The sequence below is a fragment of the Nicotiana tomentosiformis genome, chromosome 11 (genome assembly GCF_000390325.3).
Source record: "Nicotiana tomentosiformis chromosome 11, ASM39032v3, whole genome shotgun sequence".
NCBI lineage: Eukaryota > Viridiplantae > Streptophyta > Magnoliopsida > Solanales > Solanaceae > Nicotiana > Nicotiana tomentosiformis.
This window is the reverse complement of record NC_090822.1, coordinates 42,293,653-42,307,319: the sequence shown is the minus strand read 5'-3', so window position 1 is coordinate 42,307,319 and position 13,667 is coordinate 42,293,653.

Below are 13,667 nucleotides of genomic sequence, written 5' to 3'. Positions count from 1 at the left end.
ACATATTATCATTAATTAGACAAAAATGTGTTCATGTCTACAATACCAATTCATTTCCAATATTTTCATCATTTTTTAAAGTCTCAAATAGACAAGTAATACATCCACAACATAACATAGTTTGTCTTTCCCCAGCACCAATACACAACCCACATTATGTCTACAGAGCCTCTATAGATAAATAAGAGTACAATGATAATGCCGGCAACAAGGCCCCAGCTATACCTCAAACCGAATACACAAAGTACAATAGATACATGACCCCGGGATGAAGTGGGGCTCACCAAGTCAGCTGGGGAGAAAGTGCACTGCTATTACTGATCAATATCTCCTGCCGTGGAACCACCTGCATCCATTGAAAGATGCAGCGCCCCCGGCAAAAGGGACGTTAGTACCGTCGAATAGCACTAGTATGTATAACTAAACATCCTCTCAATAGAATGACAAATAATACAAACAAGATTATCTTAATGTCAATGAAAGCCTTAATCAACATCAAACCTCAATTTAGGATCAAGACAGTGTTCAAATTAATTTCCATATCTCATATTGGGAGATTTTTAGTATCGATATACCATTGTCCACAATACCAGTACCATTATTCACCATACCAATACTGCTATTCACAAAACCAGTACTACCGTACTCTTAGCACGGAGTTCGATCACGACTCGATCGGCTAGGCTATCTCAGTAGAGACATCAACCATAATTTCTCTCAATATCAATACCACCGTCTTTAACACGGAGTCCAATCACGACCTGATCGGCTAGGCTATCCATTAGGGACATCTACCACAATCACAATTTCAATAACAATTTCGAGCACAATCACCACCATGTGTGCGGCATGGTGTCCGATCACGACCCGACCGGCTAGGCTGTCTTATTTGAGACATCAATATTTTTATATCACTCATCGCATTTCATATTACTTTCACATCCTTTCATTTCATTGGCACTAATGGCCATAATTATAAGGTTATTCTTGGCACGTAGGCCATATTCAGTATTTCATGCTCACCTTATAAATTTCAAATATCATTATCATCACCAACAATAAATACAACTCAAATCGAGGTGTGTAGTACACATGTGAGCAATTTAGAGTCTAAGGCACATAGAGATATTTCACAAAATTTGGCATAATAGCCTTCATTTGAACTTGACTTAAAGTCGAAACATTATTAATGCACAGCCCGTATTTTAACACATCCTCAATTGGTAACATAACATGAATAGAGCATTTAGGATGCTTGTTGAATATATATATCGTTCAACCTAATCTTACTCGGAATGCCTAGTCTTATAATGAATCACTCGGGACTTACATAATTTACATAAATATCGTGAGATTCAATTCTAAGAGAAGAGTTTAGCCAACACACCTCACTTAAGCTTCCTTACACTCTAAATGTTCCGGAATTCTTAGCAACTTCAATCTATTGTAGAAATATTACAAACTGAATCAGAATTAGGAAGATGATCATGGTTCGAGCTCATTTGAGCATTTTATCAAACACTAAGTGTGCATTAAGGTTCCAAGGTCCTTTTATAGAGAATTCCATCATCCCACAACCCAATCTTTACCATTTTTAGCTCAACAATCTTCCTACACCCTTTGATAACACATGCATGTAAAATAAACAACTCTTATGCCCAAAAATTATCTTGCTAGATATCCATTTTTAGAAAATTTCGAAATTAGGGTTTAGGGTGTAGAATCTTACCTCTAGGATGAAGACCTAGTGAGCTTCCCTTCTTGATGTTCCAAAACTTGAGCAAGAATTGAACAAAAATTATTGAAGAACACCTTCTCACTCTAGGGTACTCTCTCTCACTCTAAAATATCAGATTATGTCTCAAAAATGGCCCAAAGAGTGTATTTAACGAAATAGGGTTGGGTTTTAAAAACCCAAAAATGGAGCTTCGGAACAAGGTATGCGATCGCATAACCGATATGCGGACCGCATGTCGCATAATTGGTTACATAATAGCCAAAAGAACTGTCTGTGTATGCGGTCACTATGCGGTCTGCATAGCTTTTATGCGGTCGCATAATGCACCGCATAACAGTTATGCGGTCGCATAGTCGACCGCATAGTTGCTTCCAACTGACCCAATTAACTACCTCACTCTGCGGCCATTATGCGGTTCGCAGAGTGGTTCTGCAGTCGCATAATGGACCGCAAAAATGCACTTTCCGCCAAAAATTATTTCTTTACTTTTCGGTGCATTGTTCAACCCAAAAAGTCTGAGCCTCAAATATTATTTTCTACAATCCTCAAACACGTAAGCCTAGTCCGGCACCATGAAACATTATTTTCTTTGCAAAATTTACCGGGCTTTACACTTAAGTAGTTCGAAATTTTCTGGGGTGCTACACTCAACATAAGTCAAATCCTTATCCAATTGCACTGAGCTGAAATCTAACACATGTGACGGGTCACCATAATACTTCTGTAACATGGAAACATGGAACACCGGGTGAACTCCCAATACGCTGGGTAGCAATGCATGTCTGTAGGCCACCTCACCAACTTTCTTAGGATCTCAAGGACTAATATACCAAGGGCTCAAGTTACCCCTCTTCCCGAACCTCATCACACCTTTTATGGGTGAAACTCTGAGTAGAACCCTCTCACCCACCATGAATGCCATATCACGAGCCCTCCTATAAGCATAATTCTTCTGCTTGGATTGCGCTGAACGAAGCTGATCCTCAATCAACTTCACCTTCTCCAAAGCATCTCGAATCAAATCAGTGCCTAGCAACCTAGCCTCCCCAGGCTCAAACCAACCAATCAGAGAATGATATTGCCTCCCATATAAGGCCTCGCACGAAGCCATCTGGATGCTCGATTGATAGTTGTTATTGTAGGCAAACTCTGCTAGCAGTAGGAACTGATCCTATGAGCCTCCAAAATCAATAACACAGACACATAACATGTCCTCTAAGAACTGAATAGTGCGCTCTGACTGCCCGTCTATCTGTGGATGAAATGTTGTACTCAGCACGACCTACGTGCCCAACTCACACTGCATGGTTCTTCAAAAATGTGATATGAACTATGTGACTTGATATGAGATAATAAACACCGACACACCATGAAGGCGAACAATCTCACGAAGATAAATATGTGCCAGCTGCTCTGAAGAGTAGATAGTCTTGACTGGAATGAAGTGTGTAGACTTGGTCAGTCTGTCCACAATGACCCACACAACGTCGAATTTCCTCAAGGTCCATGGGAGTCCAACTACAAAATCTATGGTGATACGCTCCCACTTCCACTCTGGAGTATCAAGTCTCTGAAGCAAACTACCGGGTCTTTGATGCTCGTACATGACCTGCTGACATTGCAAACACCGAGCCACACACTCCAAAATATATGTCTTTATTCTTCTCCACCAGTAGTATTATTTCAAATCATGGTACATTTTTGCGGCTTGCAGATGAATGGAATACCGCGAACTATGGGCCTCCTCAAGAATCAACTCACGCAACCCATCCACATTCGGAACACAGATCTGACCCTGCATCCTCAACACCCCATCATCACCAATAGTCACCTCATTGGCATCACTATCTTGCACCGTGTCCTTAAGGACAAGAAAGTGGGGATCATTGTATTGACGCGCCTTGATGCGCTCAAACAAAGAAGACTGTGAAACGACACAAGCGAGAACCTGACTAGGCTCCAAAACATCCAGCCTCACAAACCTGTTAGCCAAATCCTGAACATTCAAAGCTAACAGTCTCTCCCTAACTAGAATAAAAGCAAGACTACCCATGCTCTCAACCTTCCTACGCAAAGCATCGGCCACCACATTGGCCTTCCCGGGATGATAAAGAATGGTAATATCATAGTACTTTATTAGCTCTAACCACCTTCGTTGCCTCAACTTCAGATTCTTTTGCTTGAATTAGTGTTGTAGACTCCAGTGATCCATGAACACCTCACTAGACACACCGTAGAGATAGTGCCTCCTAATCTTCAGTGCGTGAACAATAACTGCCAACTCAAAATCGTGTACTGGGTAGTTCTTCTCATGGGTCTTCAACTGATGCGAAGCATAAGCAATCACTCTACCCTACTGCATCAAGACACACCCAATACCAATACGCGAAGTATCATAATACACTGTATATAAAACCCGACGCTAAAGGCAAAACCAGAACTTGAGCTATAGTCAAGGCAGTCTTGAGCTTCTGAAAGCTCTCCTCACACTCGTCGGACCACCTGAACGGGGTACCCTTATGGGTGAATCTAGTCAATGAGGGCTGCTATAGATGAAAACTCCTCCACAAAATCGGGATAATACCCATCCAAGCCTAGAAAACTTTGGATCTCGATAACGGTAGAAGGCCTAGCCCAACTCTGAACTTCCTTAATCTTCTTCGGATCTACCTTAATCCCCTCACTAGATACCACATGGCCCAAAAATGCCGCTGAATCAAGCCAAAACTCACACTTAGAGAATTTAGCATATAGCTTCTTCTCGCTCAAGGTCTGGAGAACGATCCTCAAGTGCTGCTCATGATCCTCTCGGCTACGAGAATACACCAATATATCATCAATGAACACGATGACAAAAGAATTAAGATATGCCTGGAACACATTGTTCATCAAGTGCATGAAGGTCGCTAGGGTATTAGTCAGCCTAAAAGACATCACTAGAAACTCATAGTGACCATAACGGGTCTTGAAAGCCGTCTTCGAAATATCTGAAGCCCAGATCTTCAATTGATGGTACCTCGATCTCAATTCAATCTTCGAGAACACCCTAGCACCCTGAAGTTGGTCGAACAAATCATCAATACATGGTATTGAGTACTTGTTCTTGACTGTAACCTTGTTCAAATGCCTATAGTTAATACACATCCTCATAAATACGTCTTTCTTCTTCACAAATAGAACTAAGCACCCCCAAGATGAGACACTCGGTCTGATGAAACCCTTATCAAGAAACTCCTGAAGTTGTTCCTTTAATTCCTTTAACTCCTCTGGTGGCTGGGTGCCCAGCACTAAGTCAATACCAAAATCAATATCCCTATCGGGTGGCATGCCTGGTTCGTCTGTTGGGAACACATCTAGAAATTCTCTCACTACCGGAACTTACTCAACGGTAGGAGTATCAACACTGACATCCCTTATGAAGGCCAAATATGCCAAACATCCCTTCCCAACCATCCGTTGTGCCTTCAAAAAAGACACCACCCTGCTAGGAACATGACCCAATGAACCTCTCCACTCCAATCTCGGCAACCTCGACATAGCCAACGTCACGGTCTTAGCGTGATAATCAAGAATAGCGTGATATGGCGACAACTAGTCTATGCCTAAAATCACATCAAAATCCACTATATTGAGTAACAGAATGTCAACCCTACTCTCATAACCCCCGATAGTAACCAAACACGAATGATAGACACGGTCTACCATAATAGAATCCCAATAGGTATAGACACATAAATAAGAGTGCTTAAGGAATCACGGAACAATTCCAAATATGAAGCAAAATAGGATGACACAAACAAATAAGTGGAACCCGAATCAAATAAAATTTATGCATCCCTATGACAAACCGGAAAAATACCTATGATGACAGCATCTGATGCAACAACCTCAGTCCTACTAGGAAAAGCATAACAACAGGCATGGCCTCCCCCTATAGGATGTCCTCTACCCGCCTTTCCTCCACCCCTAGCCGGTTGTGTAGGTGGAGTAACAATTAGAGAAGGAAGCATACCCTGAGTATCCTGCGGCGGTCCAACCCTCCGAAGCCTGGGACAATCCTTCACCTGGTGTCTAGTATCACCACACTCAAAATAACCCCTCTGCAGCTGTGGTTGCTGGTACTGAGTCTGAACCGGACGGCTAGAATAACCGCTGTAAGAACCCCGTGCTGGAGGTACACTGGAAGATGGCTGTCAATATGAGAACTCTGAGGTCCCTGAATAGCTTGAATACTGCGAGTAACTTGAAGTGTAGACTGAACTGGTCAACTAATAAAGCCTCTACCATGGCGAGTTGTACTACATAGTGGGTACCACTGAAACCCCCAAAATCTCGAGGCCTCTTGTCTTCCTTACCACAAATACGCTCTAACCTCCGAGTGATCTCCACAACTTGCTGAAATAAAGTATCAGTCTCCAACTCCCATTCCATCCCGAATCTAAGACCTTATCCAAGTCCCTCAATAAATCTACAGACTCTCTATCTGACAGTAGAAACTAAAGTAGGTGCATGCCGAGACAACTCACTAAACCTCAAAGCATAATCTTACACCGTCATAGTCCCCTGACGCAATTGCTTGAACTCTGTGAGAAACGAATCCCTGAGGGTCTATGGAACAAACTCCCTCAAAAACAGATCAGAGAATTGAGCCCAAGTGAGTGGCGTTGCATCAACTAGCCTATTCTTCTCGTAATCCTACCACCATCTATATGCCGGCCCCGTTTGCTGAAAGGTAGTGAAGTCGACCCCGCTCAACTCCACTATGCCCATAGTGCGAAGAATACAATGACACTGGTCTAGAAAACATTGTGCATCCTAAGAAACTGCGCCATTGAAAGTAGGAGGAAAATATTTCTTGAACCTCTCTAACCTCTTCTGCCTTCCTCTGATGCAACTGGATTGACCTCAGGCTGAAGCGCAATAACGGCCTATACCGGCATAGCACCTGGAGCCTGATCAACATGAGCCCGCTGCTTTGGAGTGCGGGCAGCGGGAATCTGAGCTCCTCCCCCAGCCTGAGAAGTAGCTAGTGCAACTAGAATCAATCCCGCCCAAGACAAAGTACTGAACATGCTGAGAAAATGCGCTAAGGTCTCTTGGAATCCAGGGGTAGCAACAGGCGCCCCTGGTGCCTGCTCCCCAACCGGAGCTACTGGTGGCTCCTCCATCGCGGCCCTAGCATTGACCCTCATTATGGCATGTTCTCCGCTTCTGCCTCGGCCTCTGCCCCGTCCTCTAGCAACAACGGTACCTGGGGCAACATCATCAGTAACTGAAGCGCGTGTCCTTACCATCTGTGAGAGAATAGAAAGAAAGGCTCAAATTCCAAAATCAATAAATCCGCACGATAAGAAATGAAAGAAGTGGAATTTTCTAATAGTTCTATAGACTCTCAAAGATAAGTACATATGTCTCCATACCGATCCACATACTTTTCTAAACTTGCTTATGACTCGTAGTACCTATGAACCTAGAGCTCTTATACCAACTTGTCACGACCCAAAATCCACCTTAAGGATCGTGATGGAACCTAGTTCCTAGGACTTGGTAAGCCTAACACATGCTGATATTAACAGAAATAAACAACTTAGATATTAAATTAAACTGATAAATGACATAAGATAACTGAAAATGAACAATAGTCATACATCCCCAAAATCGGTAGTACAGAGTCATAAGCTCTACAAAGAATACACTAAAAATCTCGAAATACAATACTCTTTGGAAATAAAGTAAACAGTAGCAAAGAAACAAAAGAAAGTAACTCCGAGGCCTGCAAGCGGAACAAAATGTATACTTGATGTCTCCGCAACTCAAGCTCAACTCAACTCTCTACCTTCCGGCATGGTCCGAGGTACCTGGATTTGCACAAAAATATATAGAAGTGTAGTATGAGTATACCACAATTGGTACCTAGTAAGTACCAAGACTAACCTCAGTGGAGTGATGCCGAGGTTCAAGTCAAGACACTCACTAGACATAAAATCTGTGCAGAATATCAATATAATGCTAACAACGGAAAGCAAAATCAATAAAAATCAACAAAGAGTAAACATATGATAAGCAACAAGTTAATCCAAACACATTTAAAATACAAGTGAATCAATTATGGAAAATAATGACAGTTCAAATCCTCAAGCCGTTCCAACACAAGATTTACAACAAAAATCACCCTGAGGTACCACACCTCATAATCACAAATCACAAGTCACAATTCACCCTTATGACGTCGTGTGAGCTTCACATTTTAAAACATTTTTCCGAAATAACTTCACATGCTTTAGCCCCCTTTTCTCGCTGTGTGTGCATCACAATAAAATATTTCTCCTTACTAGCACCACGCGCATAAGCCGCTTTTTCTTGTCGCAAGCACATCAATATACACACCAACCTTATGTCGCATCATGCGCATATCAATCACAACACAACAATCACTGCACACCACGTGCTCATATGCCACAACCACTACTAGAAAATTCGCTAAAAATCAACCAAAACAACTGACCAAAGTTGATCGGTTATGGCCAATTACTGACCAAAACATGACCATTAGGGTGTGGACGGTGTTTTGATGGTCGGAATGGCTTACCGACCAAAGTTGGTCGGAAATTACCGATCAACGTTGGTCGGTAACTTAAAACGACCATCTGATAAGTTTAAGTATTTACCGACCAACTTTGGTCAGAAATATATTTTATTAATTTAATTTTACCGACCAAAGTTGGTCGGTTTAACTAAATTATATTTTTGTTATTAATTATTAAAATATAAAAAAATCGACCAACTTTGGTCGGTAATTGAAAAAATATATATTTTTAAAATAATTAAAATTAAACATTACCGACTAACTATGGTCGGTAACCTCAACATTGCAGGCAAAATACCGACCAAAGTTGGTCGGTAATGTTGAATTCTGGGAATTTAATGTTCATTAACCGACCAACTTTGGTCCGTTTTTTTGGGTTTAATTTTGGCATAAAATGCCTGTTTGGGCAGCTACACCACCTGCCAGCATACCAATACACCTAATAACAACAACAACACAATAACAACAACAACAACAACAATAACACAACAACAACAACAACAACAACAACAACAACACAACAACAACCAAAACATTCAATAAATACTTTAAAACTAACAAATTAAAGTTCAATTGAACATAAAAATCCAAAACCGAGTTAAAACTAATTACAACTAGTTCAAAACTGGTTCTATTTGTCTAGTTCAAAGTATATAAAAGTCAAGGGGTATTTTCTACAACATCATCATCACCGTCTGATGAACTTTCATTTACAAGACGATATAGAGAATGGTCTTGTGGAGGACGGGAAGAATGATCACGGGGAGGACGGGAGGAACGATCACGAGCAGGACGGGAGGAACGATCACGTGGAGGTCGACCCTCTAGAGATGAATCACGAGATCGGGGCAACGAAAAAGCTCCACTAGATAGGAGAGTTCTGATCTGAGCTTGCATGCCAAGGAATGGAGCATCTCTAAGCCTTTCTCTTTCCTTGGCCGCTTCTAGCTCGGATGTGAGCTTTGTCACTGTCTCCCGCATAGCGGAGTGGTTCTCCCTATTAAGTTGCTCGCCTTGCGAGGAAGTCCCTATTTCTCGCATTCCACACTTATAGCGATTGAAGTTTTTAGTAGAAAGCCCGTATACCTTCCCCCATTTTGGACCGCCAACAGACTCCAACCATATTCTTTCAGCATCCTCGTCCGAAGGTTGGGTTGGCTCACCCGATTCACCAGCTGGATGACTACGGATGAATTCCTCCACGTTACTTTGGTAGCGACCCTATATTATTTTAAATTAAATCAGTATTTCAAAATTTTTATAAAAGTAAATTATAATACTTAAAAACAATTGAAAGCTTACATATGTAGTCGAGGCCCGGTTCTCGACCCACCTATCTTGATCCCCCTCTTTCTTCTTCTTCACAATATGCGTCTCCTTGAGTAGCACATCATGACTTATTGGACGCCCATACTTCTTTTCCTGAAAATAAATTAATTTATTTAATAAACAGAATAGATATACTTAGAAAAGTAAAATAATTTAAGCAATTACGTACCAATCTTCTTTTTATTTTACCTATGCTGATCGCACCTCTAGTGTGCAGGGAGCCTCCCTTCTCGGATGCGCGAGCTTTCTTTCCTTTTTCGCTCCTCTCTAAGAACTCTGCGGTAAGCCATTGCCTTTACAAATCATTCCACAAATTCTCAAGTAACCAGCCAGGCCTCTTGTTCTTCTTTCTAGCATCCGAGAAAGCATCCGCCAATCTCTTGCGAGCTTTATGATGAAAATTTGCAACCACTTCCGCGCTATAGCGGTCTTCCCATACACACTTGCTTTGTATTTCAAAAGTTAAATATTAGATGGAAACATCATAAATATAAATTATTAAACTGTTTAAAAGAACATTTATACCTTAAATTGATTGAAAATTTGCTCCTTCAGCGAGAATGGGCAATCAGTCCAAGTCGCATAAGGGCCATCATAAAGCTTTCTGATGTCATTGGTGATTATCTTCGTAGTCTTATTACCCGTCCCGAACCTGCAATTTAACAATAAATACACATTAATATCTTAGTAAAAATGTTACAAATCAATAGATGCAAAAATAATAAATAACACTTACCCATCACCCTCAAGGACTATGATGATCCTGCCATATCGATCATAATGCACTACCTCGTCATCACCATCCGAAGCATGTGTATCAGAGGCATGTAAAGACGGTGTAGGCGGGTCAGAGCTACTGCCTCGCAGGCGAAGGCCTGCAATAAATGGAGTTGATGATGAAGATGGTTGCGATCCCTATGACTGCGACATAGCTGGATGCGACCCAAGTAGATGTGATACTGATGGCTGTGACCCGATTGGCTATGACCCGAGTGGTTGTGACATGGATGGATATGATCCATGTGGCAGTGACATGTAGGGATGTGATCCATGTAGATGTGATGTAGATGGCTGCGATGCAGATGGCTGTGAGGCAGTTGGACGGTATGTCGGACGTATAGTCCTATGGCCCTGTGATGGAAGACATGGTGTCTGAATGAAGGTGTACGGCTCGTGATGCTGTGGCAGCTCAGTATAGCCGTGTGGTGGAGGATAAGACATAGGCATCTCTGAAAAGGATGGACAAGAGGGACTATTATTTTCTACCCTCCTTTTTCCCTTCCTACCCTTTTCTCGACCCCGAGAACTAGTAGGGTCATTGTTACCTTGACCCTTGCCTGCCATCTGCATAATATAATACACATTTAGATTGAAACATATAAGAAACTAGCTATAAAACGAGAGTGCTTTTAAAAAACCAAATTTTTAATCCTCATCGATGTATTGTTCCTCGTCCGAGAATTCTTCGTCCTCACTTGTTTGAGCTTCATCAGTTGATTCTTCGTCCTCATTTTCTATAATTGTTACTTCATTTATATCAACTTCTTCCAATATGCGTTCAGGATGTTCCAAATCATTTTCTAACTGATCGTCCACTATTTGGTGAACACTGGAGATATCGTTTTGATATGCAACATCTAACACATTCTCGACTTCCACCTGCCAACAGGCTTAATTTTTATTACAACCCATCAATCAGACTTATTCTGCCGCAATGGATAAGGAGCATAATACACTTGCCTAATGTTATGTGCAATTATGAAAGGATCATAGCGATCATACTTCCTCGTATGATTAACCTCAATTATGTTGTATTAATGGTGTACTCTTGTACCTCTTGTTGGATTTGGGTCAAACCACTTGCATCTAAAGAGTATCAATTTCTTATATGGCCAACCTGTATTTTCTAGTTGTAATATTTCTTTGACCACACCATAATAATCAATATCTCCAACTTGGTTGCCATCATCACCTTGAACCCACACCCCGCTGTTGTTGCTATTTTTATTTTTAGAGCAATCATCTGTATGAAACTTATAACCATTCACTACATACTTAGACATTGTTGTGACCTGAAGCCCAGGTTCCCAAGATATATCTTTCAAAAATTGATTTACACTATTATTTGGATTATTTACCTATATAGTGTTAAGAAAATTCATAAGTTAGCACAACTTATGAATCCATTTTTATACATTCACTACGTGTGTGTATATATATATATATATATATATATATATATATATATATATATATATATATATATATATTACAAACTGTTTGAACCCCGTATCAAATCTCGTATATACAGCATCATGGCCAAATTGACCCACGAAGTGACTGTGACATATCAAATATTTTTAGTAGTTGCATCAATATGTAGTCACAGTAAATTTTACATTTTGATAACTAATAAAGCAATACTTGAGAAATGGTACAACTTTGGGATAATTTAGCAACACATGAAGTGTAGCTGACTTGTACTCCATATCACTCAAACTTCTCTTTCTAACATCCTTAGAACATCGGCCTGGTTGATTGAATATGGACATTGGTGGATATAATGGATCATTCACACATTCGACCGTGTGCCTATTGGGCCTATTCCTAGAACATGGCATGTTACTCTCAAAATAATAAGAACAAAAATGTACAGTTTCCTTTGCAACCTTCGCATATAGATCCTTCAATCCTATTTCTCTGCTTAACAAATTGTTTGCATTTGCCAATTGTCCTACATAATGTCATGTTAGCCAAGAAAATTTAAATTAAATAGAATATTACATGAAACTTATAATATTACCTCTCAAAGGGATACATCCATCTGCATTGAACATGCTCTCCAAGTCGTGCCTCGTGTACAAAGTGTATTGGAAGGTGTTCCATCACATCAAAGAAACCACATGGGAATATTTTTTCCATCTTATTAGAAATTACACGAATGTTCTGATCCATCCGAAGTAGGTTTTCTTCCCTTAATGTGGTAGAACACAAGTCTTTGAAAAACAAACTAATCTCTGTGATGGGTTTCCAGATTCTTTCAGGAAAACCATAAAATGCAATAGGCACTAAGGTCTCCATGAAAACATGGCAGTCATGACTTTTCAAATGGCTCAACTTCCCTACCTCATATCTACGTTTTTCCAAGATTCGACGCATAACCCTCAGGCATCTTCAATTTCGTAACCCAATCAAAAATTTATCGTCTTTTCTCCAAAGTGAATGTGTAACTTGCTTTGGGCTTGAACACCTTACCATTGTTTGCTGTCTGCAAGTATAATTTAGGTCGCCTATAATATTCTTGTAAGTCCATTCTAGCCTTCGGGTTATCTTTTGTCTTACCTTTAACATCCATCACTGTGTTGAACAAATTGTCAAAATAATTCTTCTCAATATGCATGACATCAAGGTTGTGTCGAAGAAGATTATCCTTCCAATAAGGCAACTCCCAAAATATACTCTGTTTCGTCCAATTATGATTAACACCATATCCGGGGAATCTATAAGGTGGAGCCTCAGTAACTTTACTGAAGTTCTGGACCCTCTCCCAAATTTCCTCACCTGAAAGTATCGGAGGTGGAGAATCATATTCCACTTTATTCTTTTTGAATGCATTTTTCATCCTTCTAAACTTATGATCATTAGGCAAGAATTGACGGTGACAATCAAACCATGATTGATTTCGGCCATGTTTCAAAGTGAACGCTTTACTATTTTCCATGCAGTAAGGACAAGCTAGCTTCCCAGCAGTCATCCACCCAGACAACATTCCATACGCAGGAAAATCGTTAATAGTCCACATTAAATTAGCACGCAAATTGAAATTCTACTTTGTTGATATGTCATATGTTTCAACACCATCATACCACAATTGTTTTAGCTCATCAATCAAAGGTTGCAAATATACATCAATCAAACTTTTCAGATTACGTGGACCGGGGATAATACAATTTAAGAATATATATGGGCTAGTCATACACAACTCAGGTGGTAGATTATAAGTTGTAAAAAAGA